We start from the raw sequence: 14,248 nt of genomic DNA, 5'->3' as shown, positions 1-14,248 counted from the left end.
GTATCACAATTCCGGACTTCAAGCTCTATTACAAAGCTGTCATCAAGACAGCATGGTACTGGCACAAAAACAGACACATAGATCAATGGAACAGAATAGAGAGCCCAGAAATGGACCCTCAACTCTATGGTCAACTGATCTTCGACAAAGCAGGAAAGAATGTCCAATGGAAAAAAGACAGTCTCTTCAACAAATGGTGTTGGGAAAATTGGATAGCCACATGCAGAAGAATGAAACTGGACCATTTCCTTACACCACACACAAAAATAGACTCCAAATGGTTGAAAGACCTCAATGTGAGATAGGAGTCCATCCAAATCCTAAAGGAGAACACAGGCAGCAACCTCTTTGACCTCAGCCGAAGCAACTTCTTCCTAGACACATCGCCAAAGGCAAGGGAAGCAAGGGCAAAAATGAACTATTGGGACTTCATCAAGATAAAAAGCTTTTGCACAGCAAAAGAAACAGTCAACAAAACCAAAAGACAACCGACAGAATGGGAGAAGATATTTGCAAATGACATATCAGATAAAGGGCTAGTATCCAAAATCTATAAAGAACTCATCAAACTCAACACCCAAAGAACAAAGAATCCAATCAAGAAATGGGCAGAAGACATGAACAGACATTTTTCCAAAGAAGACATCCAAATGGCCAACAGACACATGAAAAAGGGCTCAATATCGCTCAGCATCAGGGAAATCCAAATCAAAACCTCCATGAGATACCACCTCACACCAGTCAGAATGGCGAAAATTAACAAGTCAGGAAACGACAGATGTTGGCGGGGATGCGGAGAAAGGGAACCCTCCCACACTGTTGGTGGGAATGCAAGCTGGTGCAGCCACTCTGGAAAACTGTATGGATGTTCCTCAAAAAGTTGAAAATAGAGCTACCATATGATCCAGCAATTGCACTACTGGGTCTTTACCCCAAAGATACAAAAGTAGGGATCCGAAGGGGTATGTGCACCCCGATGTTTATAGCAGCAATGTCCACAATAGCCAAACTGTGGAAAGAGCCAAGATGTCCATCAACAGATGACTGGATAAAGAAGAAGTGGTATATATATACAATGGAATATTATGCAGCCATCAAAAGGAATGAGATCTTGCCATTTGCAATGATGTGGATGGAACTGGAGGGTATTATGTTGAGTGAAATAAGTCAAAAAGAGAAAGACATGTATCATATGATCTCACTGATATGAGGAATTCTTAATCGCAGGAAACAAACTGAGTGTTGTTGGAGTGGGGGGGTGGGGTGAGAGGGATGGGGTGACTGGGTGATAGACACTGGGGAGGGTATGTGCTCTGGTAAGCGCTGTGAATTGTGCAAGACTGTTGAATCTCAGATCTGTCCCTCTGAAGTAAATAATGCAATATATGTTAAGAAAAAAAAAAGAAGAAGAAGGTAGCGGGAGGGGAAGAATGAAGCGGGAGAAATCAGAGGGGTAGACGAACCATGAGAGACGATGGACTCTGAAAAACAAACAGGGTTCTAGAGGGGAGGGGGGTGGGAAGATTGGTTAGCCTGGTGGTGGGTATTGAGGAGGGCACATTCTGCATGGAGCACTGGGTGTTGTGCACAAACAATGAATCATGGAACACTTCATCTAAAACTAATGATGTAATGTATGGGGATTAACATAAGAATAAAAAAAAAATAATAATAAAGAAGCTCTGATAGGACACTCCAAAACAAAACAAAAAAAACAACAGTATTCCTTTGATAGTCCAATAATGTAATTTGGATTCCAACTTCCTCTTCTCCCTGCTCTGTCCTCCCTTTATCCTCTCCCCCCATACAAGGCCACTAAAACCTCCTTTCTCAGAAAGGGCAGCACCTTATCCCCTTGGGGCTACTGTGGTTCCCCCACCCCATGAAGTCACTGCTCTTACTGCACTTGAGCTTCAGCATGATCTAGAATCTTCTTACATACATAAAGTTCTTACACTAACCTTTCAAAGTCTGTCCTCTTAGGAAATTAAACTACCTTTCAGGTTTCTACAAAAAAGATCTTACTCTCTTAGCTTACAACTTTTGGAACATGGTGAATTCTCCCAGGATTGGCCAAAAGGACTCTCCAATTGAATTCAAACACTCTAGTTTTACTCTGGGTTGAGTTCAAAAGTACCAAGCTCCTTACTGAGTCTTTTGCCTTTGGATCCCATTCCTTCTTTCATTTGTCAATTTAGCATTAATTTATGAAGTGTCTACTTTGTTCTAAAACTGTAGGAGGTGCTAGAAATTAAGAAATGAATGAGCCCTGTCCTCATAAATATTAAGTCTTATGGTGGGAACATGAAAGTGTAAGAGGTGTTAATTGAAGTGAATATAGAGATTAGAGTCAGGGCACAGAGAGTCATAGATTGTAACTGGGATTTCTAAGTGTGGGAGAATGGGGGGTGGTAATAAATGGTGAGTAGGGGGGCCCTAGGAAGACAAGTGAAAGGGAAGGGCATATAAAGCATTAGAAGCAATGTAACTTGAAGCAGGACACTACGGTAACTTACAACCGTTAATGGAAGATTAAAATGGGGAGTTAATCTGTCAGAGGTCATTGGTGTCATCATCACTCTGGAAAGAATAAAAGGGAAAGGTGAAGGAATGGGTTAAGAGTGTCTATTACATCAACAGACACATTGAAGATGCTCAATATCACTAATCATCAGAGAAATTTGAATCAAAACCACAATGAGATATCACCTCACACCTGCCAGAATGGCTAGTATCAAAAAGAAAAGAAATAACAAGAGGAAAAAAAACACTCATGCACTGTTGGTGGGAATGTAAATTGGTGCAGCCACTCTGGAAAACAGTATGGAGGTTCCTCAAAAAATTAAAAACAGAAATACCATATGATCCAATAATTCCACTAATGAGTATTTACCCAAAGAAAAGGAAAACACTAATTTGAAAAGATATATGCACCCCTGTATTTATTACAGCATTATTTAACAATAGCTGAGATATGGAAGCAACCTAAGTGTCCATTGATAGATGAATAAAGAAGTGTGGTAGACATACACAATAGGAATATTACTTAGCTGTAAAAAAGAAAAAAAAAACTTGCTATTTACAACAACATGGATGGACCTAGAGCGTATTATGCTAAGTGAAATAGGTCAGAGAAAGATAAATACCATATAATTAGACTTGTATGTGGAATCTAAAAAACAAACAAAATAAAAAAAAACAAATAAAGAGGCAAACCAACTCTTAAATACAGAGAACAAATTGGTGGTTGCCAGAGAGGAGGTAGATAGAAGATGTGCAAAATAGGGGAAGGGGATTAAGAGGTACAAACTTCCAGTTATAAAATAAATAACTCACAGAGATGAAAAGTATAGCATAGGGAATATAGTCAATATTGTAACAGCATGCTATGGTGACAGATGGTGACTACACTTAGGTGAGTACTGAGTAATGTATAGAATTGTCAAATCGCTATGTTGTACACCTGAAAGTAATATAACACTGTATGTTATACTTAAGTAATAAATTAAAAATTAAAAAAGTGTCTATTATAGCCATTATTCAGGAAAGAGAAAGAAAGAATAGGTTAAATGTTTGCTGGTTGTTTTGGACTGCATTAAAATGTGTTCATTTTAAGATGCTGCATCAAAATGTTGTACCTGTGGGGAGGGGGAAGACATCTAAGTATAAAACAATAGGGCATATCAAAAAATTGCTGATAGTTGATCATGCAAGAGCCTAGGAGCATGAACAAATGGCCAGGGACCAGTAAGGATGCAAAGGTGGGGCCAGGGGCTGGGTGGGAAAAGCTTTTCCTATCATGCTGGAGTGTGGGGGAGCCACAGCTTGACCAGGCAGTGATGTAGTAAGTTGTGCATGTTAGAAAGATCCCTCTTTCTAAGAGGAGTACAGATGTGAGGTCATTTAGAGACTATCACGCTGACGCTAAGCAAATATGGAGAAAGGACAGGCATACAAGAAATGTTGATGCTGTAGAATCAACAGAAGTTAGTTACAAGTTGAATCATGGAGGGCAGGGAACAAGAGGAATTAAAGTAAGATAAAGAATTAAAAAAGGTGAAGGAAATTTGGGGAAAATGTGTTAGTTTCAGGTTATTTGTGGGATGGCCACATAATGAAGTCTGGGACACAGTCAAGAATAACAACAATTCAATTTCCTATTTTTACTTATACCCTCTTCCTATATTTAATATCACTTTTCCCTGCCCTCTAATCCTTGACCCTCCAATCTCCTCCCACTCCAACTTTGCCTAATTAACACCCACTGACTCTTTAAGGATTAGCTCAAGCCACCACCCCATCTGAAATATCCCTCATGACACCATCTCCTTCCCATGAAAGCTGAGTTAGGTGGCTTTTCTCCTCACACTCTTATAATGCTCCATGCATATTTCAGTTATTACACCATAATATCTGTCTCCTCTATATGATTTTAAGCTCCTTGTGCATAGGGTCTACATCTTCTTCATCTCTAATATCCTCAGCATATATAGCGCAGTGCTTGTTAGGACGCATGTGGTTCTCAGTGATCATTGAATGAATGAATGAATCTAGAGTTGGAAAAGGAAAAAAAATTTTTCTCAGACTGAGATGGAGAAATATTGGAGCATGTTGAAAGTTGTGGTTATAGGGGACTGAGTGAAAGTTTGAAGGTGTCTATAATCTAAGTTCTATCTATGAAATAAGAGTCATTTCACAAGAGGGGCGCCTAGGTGGCTCAGTGGTTAAGCGTCTGCCTTTGGCTCAGGTCATAATCCCAGGGTCCTGGGATCAGCCCCAAGTCGGGCTCCCTGCTCAGTGGGGAGCCTGCTTCTCCCTCTCCCTCTGCCACTCCCCCTGCTTGTGTGCTCTCTCTCTCTTTCTCAAATAAATAAATAAAATCTTAAAAAAAAAAAAAAGAGTCATTTCCCAAGAAAAGGTGAAAAAGATGGGTTGCAGAAAATGATGGAGGTTTGGAATAGCTGCTGTGGGGAGTGGAAATAGTAGGTGACCAGACCCCTTTAAGACTGGCAAGGAGCCATAAGGGTCAGCTAACATCACAGCCATAACATTATAGTGAGTGACACCAATGACTGTGATTCTCTCTAGCAGCTCAGTAAGCCGAGTGTGAGAGAGGAGGGGGTAAGAAAAGAGGGGACTCCTCCAAGCTTCAAGGCCAGCAAGGCAAGATGCAGTAGAGGACAAGGAGGCTCTGACACAAAGTGACATACTGTGGGCTGTACACTGGATTAGGAAAGGAAGTGGAGCCCCAAGGGACAGCAGACAGGGAAACGAGAGTGAGGGAGTAGGGACCACAGGTGTCCATCAGGCTGAAGAAGAGAAGTTGTGGGGTCAAGTGACCAGGGGTCCACCTGGTCAGGGGAGGCTCTTTTGAGAGATCAGCAGGTTAAGTTTGCAATTCCAGCATGAGACATCTGGGTGACAGTAGAGCCCAGAGCACAGCTACAGAAGTTAGCTGCTAAAGGAAACTGGTGGTTAAGGTTGTGGGAGTCAGAAATGTTTAAGAACACTGAAGCTACATTGTTGGGCCAGTTACACCAGGATTCTGAAATTGTCCACACCAGAGGCATGAGCAAGGTGAGAAGAGTATGAAGGGGGTTCCAGAGAGTTCATGAAAAAAGGGTGCTACCTGGGATTGAATAGATGGGCTGATGTGGATGGAGGCAGGAATTTCAGGGGAGCAGAAAGATAATGGCCCAGAAGTGGTAATAAGGGGCCTGTAGAACACTGCCCAGCCTCTGCCCTAACTCTGAAGGAGTTTTCTCCCTGCTGGAGCAAATTCTCCAACCTCTAGAGTTTAGACAGCCTTTATCTTTGCTCCTCATTCTGGCATCATGATTCTGCTTTCTGAGACATCTCTTAATTTGAGTCCCCAGTCTGGTGTTCTTATTTTGCTTTTTCATGGGCATCACTCCATGTCCCAGACTGTTATGATCATCAAAACTAATCTGTCCTATTTTTCATTCCTTCATGTCACTAATATGACCAATTCTACAGGAAGTAAGCTGACTTTTACCCTAGATGATAATGGACCAACATGCTGCTCTGCCCAAGATATATACTTGCATCTTAGATCCTCTCAGAAGTGTGTTTACCCAACCCACTCTACAAAGTCAGCAAGCAAGGCAACCTTCTTGGTATACATCAAAATGCAACAACTATGTGTTTTCAGGGCTGCTTCTTTTAGCACATGAGCAGGTAGACCAAAAGCAATACTGTAAATTATTTTAAGTTAGGGAGTGAAAGGAAGATAAACTGCCATAAAGGCATTTTAAATTATTGGGAAGAAGGGGTAGAAAAACAGTGTCCTAAACTCACAGTCATTCGTGCAGGACATCTTATGTTCCCAGGATTTCAGGTTAAACAACATGTGGTTTATATAGTAGAAAAAGCTCTATCTTTGCCTTTCTCATTATGCTCTGTCAATACCTGGTCACCACAAAAGCTGTCTGACATCTACTAACAATCCCAATCAATAACAGATGGTAATTGAGAATCCATAAAATACCGTGGTAGGCATGCGTGGGCAGAGGGTATGAAGTATAGAACATGGTCCCTGCCTTTATGAAACTTGAAACTTAAGGGAAAGTGAAGCCAAGTCTACATGAACAATTAACTAACAATAAAAGTCAGAACCTATGTTAACACTACTTCAAGTCAACATCAAGAATCAAACACTTTATTGCTTTGGAATTGTTAACACTGCCAATGTGTTAGAAAGTTCTCTTGAGTTTTAGAATGTTGTGGGAGGTTGGCCTTTTCTGAGCACAGGCACTTCCCAAACCTGTGCATTGTGATACCAGCCACTCAGATCAGCAGGCTCCTTAGCCTCTGCTTCCTGCAGAATGAGCTGGCACTTTTGTCTACGACACCACCTGGCCTAGTAAAGTAGGTCACATTAGGGCTCTTGGCTCAGAGACAATGAGAGGCAGTGGAACATGCTGTAACTGAAGAGACCATGATGATATCTTCCAAAGAGACTTTTAAGAGTAGAAAGGCCAACAAGAAGATTATAGCTATAATCGTTCTTTTTATTTTTAACCATCCTTTTCTTCCTTCATTATACAGCCTATACTCTAGTAAAATGTACAAATTCAACACATTTCTATTATCTTGGCACAGAGTACTGTAAGAAAAAGTGTCTTACATTATGTGGTACATTTTCATTTACAAAATCCTTCTGCATATATGAACTCATTTGATCCTTGATGCAAACTCTGTAGAAGTGAATATTACTGACCCAGTTTACATAAGTTCATTTGGGGTTCAGGCCCTATTCACTCCACCACTAGAGATGAGTTAGCAGTTACCTTACCCACCCTCAGGGGCAGGACCTCCCCTCCTCATAGAGCAGCCGAGTCTGGTTCTAAATGTTACCACTCTTTCTTTCTCTAGACCCTACCTTTCCTACCAGCCAACCCTTCCTGTCCAATCTCCATGGAACTCAATTCAATTCAACAGGAAATTAATGAATGCCAACCATAAGCCAAACACTATACTAGGAATTGCAATAATCAAATTGATACCCTCAAGGAGGGGCCAAATTAACTAGGGAGAGAGAGAAACAAAATATTATAATAGCACAACAATTACAATAGAGGGATGCACATGGTAGCACAATAGTTCCAAGAAGGGTGTAATTAACTCTGCCTGGTAGGCTTAAGTAAGTGGTGGTGGAGACAAAAGTTGAAAGATGAGTAAAGAGGGTAGAGAAGGCATTCCAGGCAGATGCAACCTTACCTGTGCAAAAGTAAAGGAGTGGGGAACTGTAAGAAGTTCAATTTAACTCACCTCCTATCCATATCAACACCCAATGTAATTAGAGAAAAACACAAAACAGTTACTTGAGGGCTACTGACCTCAAGTGAGGTCATAGGCTGCTCACTCATAGACTATTAGTTCAACAAGTTCTTTCTCTGCAAACCTCCACCTGTTCCCTACCCCTTCCTCACTCCTATCTTATAACTTTGCCTACTAATGCACTCAGAAAATCAAATCAGTGAGAAGAGAATTTGCAAAAATCACCTGCTACCGCATCTACTATTTCATCTACATCTATTTCCATGCGCTCTGCATTCACCAACATTAGCATGAATGATCTGTTCATCCCTCTCTGAGCCAGCACTTCTTTGGACAGTAGACTCAAGGCACTCTCGCCTTCTCAAGGACATTGCTGTAAGTAATCGTTCCCCACTCTCCCGCATCATCATATCCATCAGCAAAATGGAAAATACAAAAATGCTGTTACTTCTCAAATTTTAAAGAGAAAAAAAAAGCCCTCTCTTGACCCCGTTTCCTTCCCCTCCTACCACTGCCTCATTTTTCTCCATGACTTTGTTACAAAACTCCTTGAAAGAATTGCCTTACCCACCATCTGCAGTCCCTCTTCTTCAATTCTCTGTTGAACCCACTCCAATTAGGCTTTTCCCTGGTGCTACTGAAATGTCTCTTGTCATGTGTCAATGATCTCCACATTGCAAAATCCAATGATCATTTTTTTTAAAAGATTTTATTTATTTATTTGAGAGAGCGAGAATGAGAGAGAGCACATGAGAGAGGGGAGGGTCAAAGGGAGAAGCAGACTCCCCGCCAAGCAGGGAGCCCGATGCGGGACTCGATCCAGGGACTCCAGGATCATGACCTGAGCTGAAGGCAGTCGCTTAACCAACTGAGCCACCCAGGCGCCCCCAATGATCATTTTTTTGACCTCATCCGATTTGACCTGACCTGCCCTCAGCACTTAACCCATCTGATCCCTCCCTCCTCGAAACACATTCTTCACTAGGCTTCCAGGACTTGACACCCTCCTGATGGTCTCTCCTCCTCCTTCAGTGGCCACTCCCTCCAGTTTCCTTTGCTGATTTTTCATATCTTCCAGAACTTTAAGAGCTGGAGACCCTGGTGCTCAGCCCTTGCATGACTTCTCTTCCTCATCTACTCTCACTCCCTAGGTGATCTCATTCAATGTCATGGTTTCAAATACCAAGTAAACCACCCATGAGTCCTGCCTCAACCTCTCTTCTAAGTCCAGATGCCTATGTCTAACTGCATGCTTAAAATGCAGCTTGAATGTCTGACAGGCATCTCAAAATCACTATGTTAAAAAAGTGACCCCTGGGGTGTCTGGATGACACAGTCGGTTAAGCATCAGACTCTTGGTTCTGGCTCAGGTAATGATATCATGGGTCATGAGATTGAGCCCCATGTCAGGCTCCCAGGGAGTCTGCTTGAAGATTTTCTCTCTCTGTCCCCCCACCCTCTAAAATAAATAAATAAATCTTAATTTAAAAAAAAAACCTATCTCCATCATGTGACCCAGCCCAAACCTTGGTATCACCCTTGATACCTCATTTTTTTTATACCCTACATTCAATTCACCAGCAATCCTATCATATCCACCTTTAAAATATATACAGGATCATAATCTTTCTCACTATCTCCACCACTTCTATGCTGATCCATGCCACAGTTATTTCTGGATTATTACAATAACTTCCTTATTTGTCTTATTGCTTATATGCTTGCCTTCCACCCCATTTTACTCCCCAGACAGTAGCCAGTGATTCTTTTAAAATGTAAATTAGATCAGACCACTCAACGGACATTCCATCTCATCTAGAATAAAAGCCAAAGTCCTTATAATGAACTTCACATGTTACATGATATGCACCCACACAAACATACCTCTTTGACTAAATAAGTGAATGAGTAAATGAGTGAATGGATGAGGAAAATGGGATGAGAGTAAGCCTAAAGAGTTAGTCAGATGATAACCTTTTAACCAAGCCAAGAAGTGGCTTCAGATTTATTTGAATGTAATGGGTAGTCATCAAAGGTTAAGATTTCTAGTACAGTAACTATCTCCTGTAAACTCTTGTTTCTAAATACAATTCGTGTGTTACCTTCTATACAAATCCTGACTTTCTACCAATCTTCCTTCCCCCCAGAAAACCAGTCACAGAAAACTTTTTGCTACTCCTTTAATGTGTCACATTTTCAAACTTTCATGCCTTTGCCCTGTTTCTTCTGCCTGGAATGCCCTTCCTTACTTTGCCTGAGACACATCTACTCTAGAAGACCATCAGGTGCCATCATTTTTGTAAAGCACTCCCTGGTTGCTCCCAGAGAGCCATGTGTTTTCTTCTTTGGGCTTGTAGAATACATTTATTCACCTCTATTACAGATGTTATCAACTCATTATAGTTAACTTGTTTACATATTGGCAAATCCCTGGAGGACAAGGTCCATGATCAGTTCTTGATGAGGCCTCTGCCCTTTGCATACAGTGCCTACAACCTAGTACATGCTCAATACATGTCTGATGAATGAAAATGAGCCAGCAAAATAGAATGAAAATTAGTAAAGGAGTTATATAAGAGAAACCAGAGAGTGAAATGTCATCAAAAACAAAAGAAGAGGGATTTTCAAGAAGTAAGGAGCGGTCAGTTCTTCAGAATTTTAAATAAGCTGACAGATGTCATTATATTTAAAAAGTAGGAGAGATTTGGAAATAAAATAGTCAAGGTTCAGTAGCATATAACAAAAATTATCTTATATCTAAGCAGTGATTTAATATAAGCAATTGGGTGCTCAAAGCATCATTGGAAGGACTGGATAAATGGGGTGTAGACTGCACTTCCAGAATCCAAGAACAACACTGAAAAACTGTCTTGCCAGAGTAACCCCAGCCTCTGCCACAATGGGAAAGCTAGAAACAAGGAGGCCATCACTGGAACCATTGGCTCCAGAGCCATTACACCTGCTAGGTCTGCACCAGCCAAAACAGGTGTCCTACACCCTGTCTCCTGATACCAATGACTGGCCCCTAAATCTCTGCTAATGCTGCCACAGGAAAACACATCTCCATGACTGCATTAGTTTTCAATTGCTGTGAAACAGATTACCACAAATTCTTAAAACAACACCCATTTATTATCCCAATTCTGTAGGTCCAAAGTCCAGGCAGACTCAACTGGGTGGTTCTCTGCTTCAGGTTTCACCAGATAAGAGTCAAGGTGTCAGTAGGTTGGGTTCTTATCTGGAGGCCCTAGAGAGGAATCTACTCCTAAGCTCATTTGAGTTTGGCAGATCCTTGCAGTTCTAGGACTGAGATCTTTGTTTTCTGACTGTGGGCTAGGGGTCACTTTCACAGTTCCTCACACAGGCCTTCTTACAGGCCCTCCCACAGCATCACATCTGGGACAAGATCCCTCTTGTGGAGTCTCCTTCACACTAACCCCTCTGATTTCCATTATTGCCTCCAGCCAGAGAAAACTCTCTGCTTTTACATGGATTTATGTGATGAGATTAGGCCCACCCAGATAATCTCTATATAACACAACACGATCACAGAAATGGTATCTTTTCATATTCACAGATTCCCAGGATTTGGGTATGGAAACTTGGGAGCTGTTTTATTAGAATTCTGCCTACCACATTGTGTTTGCCAAAAAATGCAGTAGAACCAATTTCACCTTCTGAATTAGTCTCCAGAGAAACAGAACCAATAAGATGTATATATATAGAAAGAGATATATTATAAGGAATTGGGTCACATGATTGGAGAGGCTGACAAGCCCAAGATCTGCAGGGTGAGCGGGCAAGCTGGAGACCCAGGAGAGCTGATGGTATACTTCTGATCCACAGGCTGGCAGGCTCAAATCCCAGGAAGAGCCGATGTTTCAGTTTGAGTCTGAGGAAGAAACCAATGTCCCAGTTAAAGGCATCCAGGCAGTAGGAATTCCCTATTATCCATGGGAATGTTGACCTTTTTGTTCTATTCAGGCCTTCAGTTGATTAGATGAGGCCCACCTACATTACGGAAAGTAATCTGCTTTACTCAGTCTACAGATTCAGATACTAATTCATCCAAAACACCATCACAGAGCACCAGAATATTGCTTAACCAAATATCTGGACCCCTGTGGCCCAGTCAAATTGACATATAAAATTAACCATCATACCTTCCAAATTTCATGCAAGTACATCCAACTGGATGAACCTAAGTCCTATTCAGAACCCCAGCTGCAGAGGTGTCAGGCAGCTTGGGAAGGTGCATTAGAACAGCGTCTTTCAAACATTTTGACCCCAATGTACCATAAGAAACACATATTTTGTCACAGCCCAGTATAAGCACACATATACACACGCACACATACACATAACATACACACACATATAAATAAATGAAACAAAATTTCATGAAACATTAGTTATCCTTACTAAATGTAATGTAGTTTTATATTTTCTTTTTTTTTTTTTTAAAGATTTTATTTATTTATTTGACAGAGAGACACAGTGAGAGAGGGAACACAAGCAGGGGGAGTGGGAGAGAGAGAAGCAGGCTTCCCACCGAGCAAGGAGCCTGATGTGGGGCTCGATCCCAGGACCCTGGGATCATGACCTGAGCTGAACGCAGACACTTAACGACTGAGCCACCCAGGTGCCCCAGTTTTATATTTTCTTTATGGTTCTATTTCATTTTAAACCATGCTGATCTTGATCCACTAAACTGTTTCATGACCTTCCAAAAAACAAGGCATCGGGGCACCTGGGTGGCTCAGTCGTTAAGTGTCTGCCTTCGGCTCAGGTCATGATCCCAGGGTCCTAGGATTGAGCCCCAAATGGACTCTCTGCTCAGCGGGAAGCCTGCTTCTCCTCTCCCACTCCCCCTGCTTGTGTTCCCCCTGCTTGCTGTGTCTCTCTCTGTCAAATAAATAAATAAAATCTTAAAAAAAAACAAGCATCATTAGGAAGGCAGACTGATTTTGAAGGTCAATCTTTGGGAAGTAATATTCCTTCAGTTATATGTCTCACGATGTCTGATATGTAATACCACATTAGTTAAGCTGAATTGAGTACAAACAATAGGCTTTCAATTCAATCTTAAGACAGACTAAGAAAATCTGAGTCCTTTTATAAGCGTAGGTCCATAACTAGCCAATAAAATCAAACAATGGATATCAAGGGATGCCCTTTTCCATCTCCCACCCCATGCAGGAAGGCTAAATTTGCGAGTCCACTGAAATATATGGGACCTATTTTTCAGGAGGAAAATGACCAACAAGGAGGTGTTCATGTGCAAAGCATAGACATGATGAATTATTATAAATAGGTTTTGAAGCATGTAGAAATTATCCATTCTGTGCCACTTATAACAAGTCCTTGGGTGCCTGGATGGCTCAGTTGGTTAAGCGTCTGCCTTCGGCTCAGGTCATGATCCCAGGGTCCTAGGGGCATTGTATGATCCAGGAAGTGAGTCTGTAAGACTAGCTTGTGGTAGTTGTCACAAAACTTCACCATTGCCAAAAGATTAGAAAACCTCGAAATTGCTGAAATTGTGATGGTTTGAGGACTCTTACCATAAGGATTGTCAAAATCTGGATATGTGTTCTATACAGAAGCAATAAAAATCATTTAATATAGATTTAATGAGCACCTACCATGTGATATTTAGAGCTCTACTCTAAACACAGAAGTAATCAAGACAGACCAAGTCCCTTCTTATATAATAGAGGCTGGCAGAGGACCACTAACTGGTAAACAAGTAATTAAGAAATGGGCAAAGTAAATGGGGTACTGAGACTCAGCATCTGGGACCTACCATGAGGTCCAAGTTACCTAAAGCAAACATATACTATGTCGCGCATCTCATCTATGGGCCATAGTTCTAACAGTTGTGACGAATTTGTAATTGCTACACATTGTAACTGCCAGAGTATCTCCCCTTTCTCCTAATTACATTTATTTTTAAGAAATGATGTGAATTATTGAAAGATACTGGGGATTCAGAGAACCAGTAGATGCTGGAAGACCACGTTTGAAATAGCAGCCCTAGAGGTCAAAAGGCACAACATCTAATCATGTTTTCTTTATAAATAACTTAATTAAAGTATAACTGATATACAATAAACTGCACATATTTAAAGTATATAATTTGGAAGTTTTGACATACGTATACATACACATCACATCAAGGAAAAAAACATATCTGTCACCTCTAAAAATTTCCTTGTGTCCCTTAGTTATCCCTCCATCCCCTATGCCTCCCCAATTCCCATTCCTAGGCAATCATTGTTCTGTTTTCTGTCACTATATATTATCTTGTATTTTCTAGATTATACAAAAGAAAAATATAAAACATACTCTTTCTTTTTAGGGGGTTTGGCTTCTTTCACTCAGCATTTTCAATTTTATCCATACTGCTGTGTATATCAATAGCCCATTACTATTTTGTTTATCCATTAGC

Source organism: Mirounga leonina, unplaced genomic scaffold (genome assembly GCF_011800145.1).
Source record: "Mirounga leonina isolate KUSES-001 unplaced genomic scaffold, KU_Mleo_1.0 Mir_174, whole genome shotgun sequence".
Classification (NCBI taxonomy): domain Eukaryota; kingdom Metazoa; phylum Chordata; class Mammalia; order Carnivora; family Phocidae; genus Mirounga; species Mirounga leonina.
Note: the sequence above shows the minus strand (reverse complement) of the source record.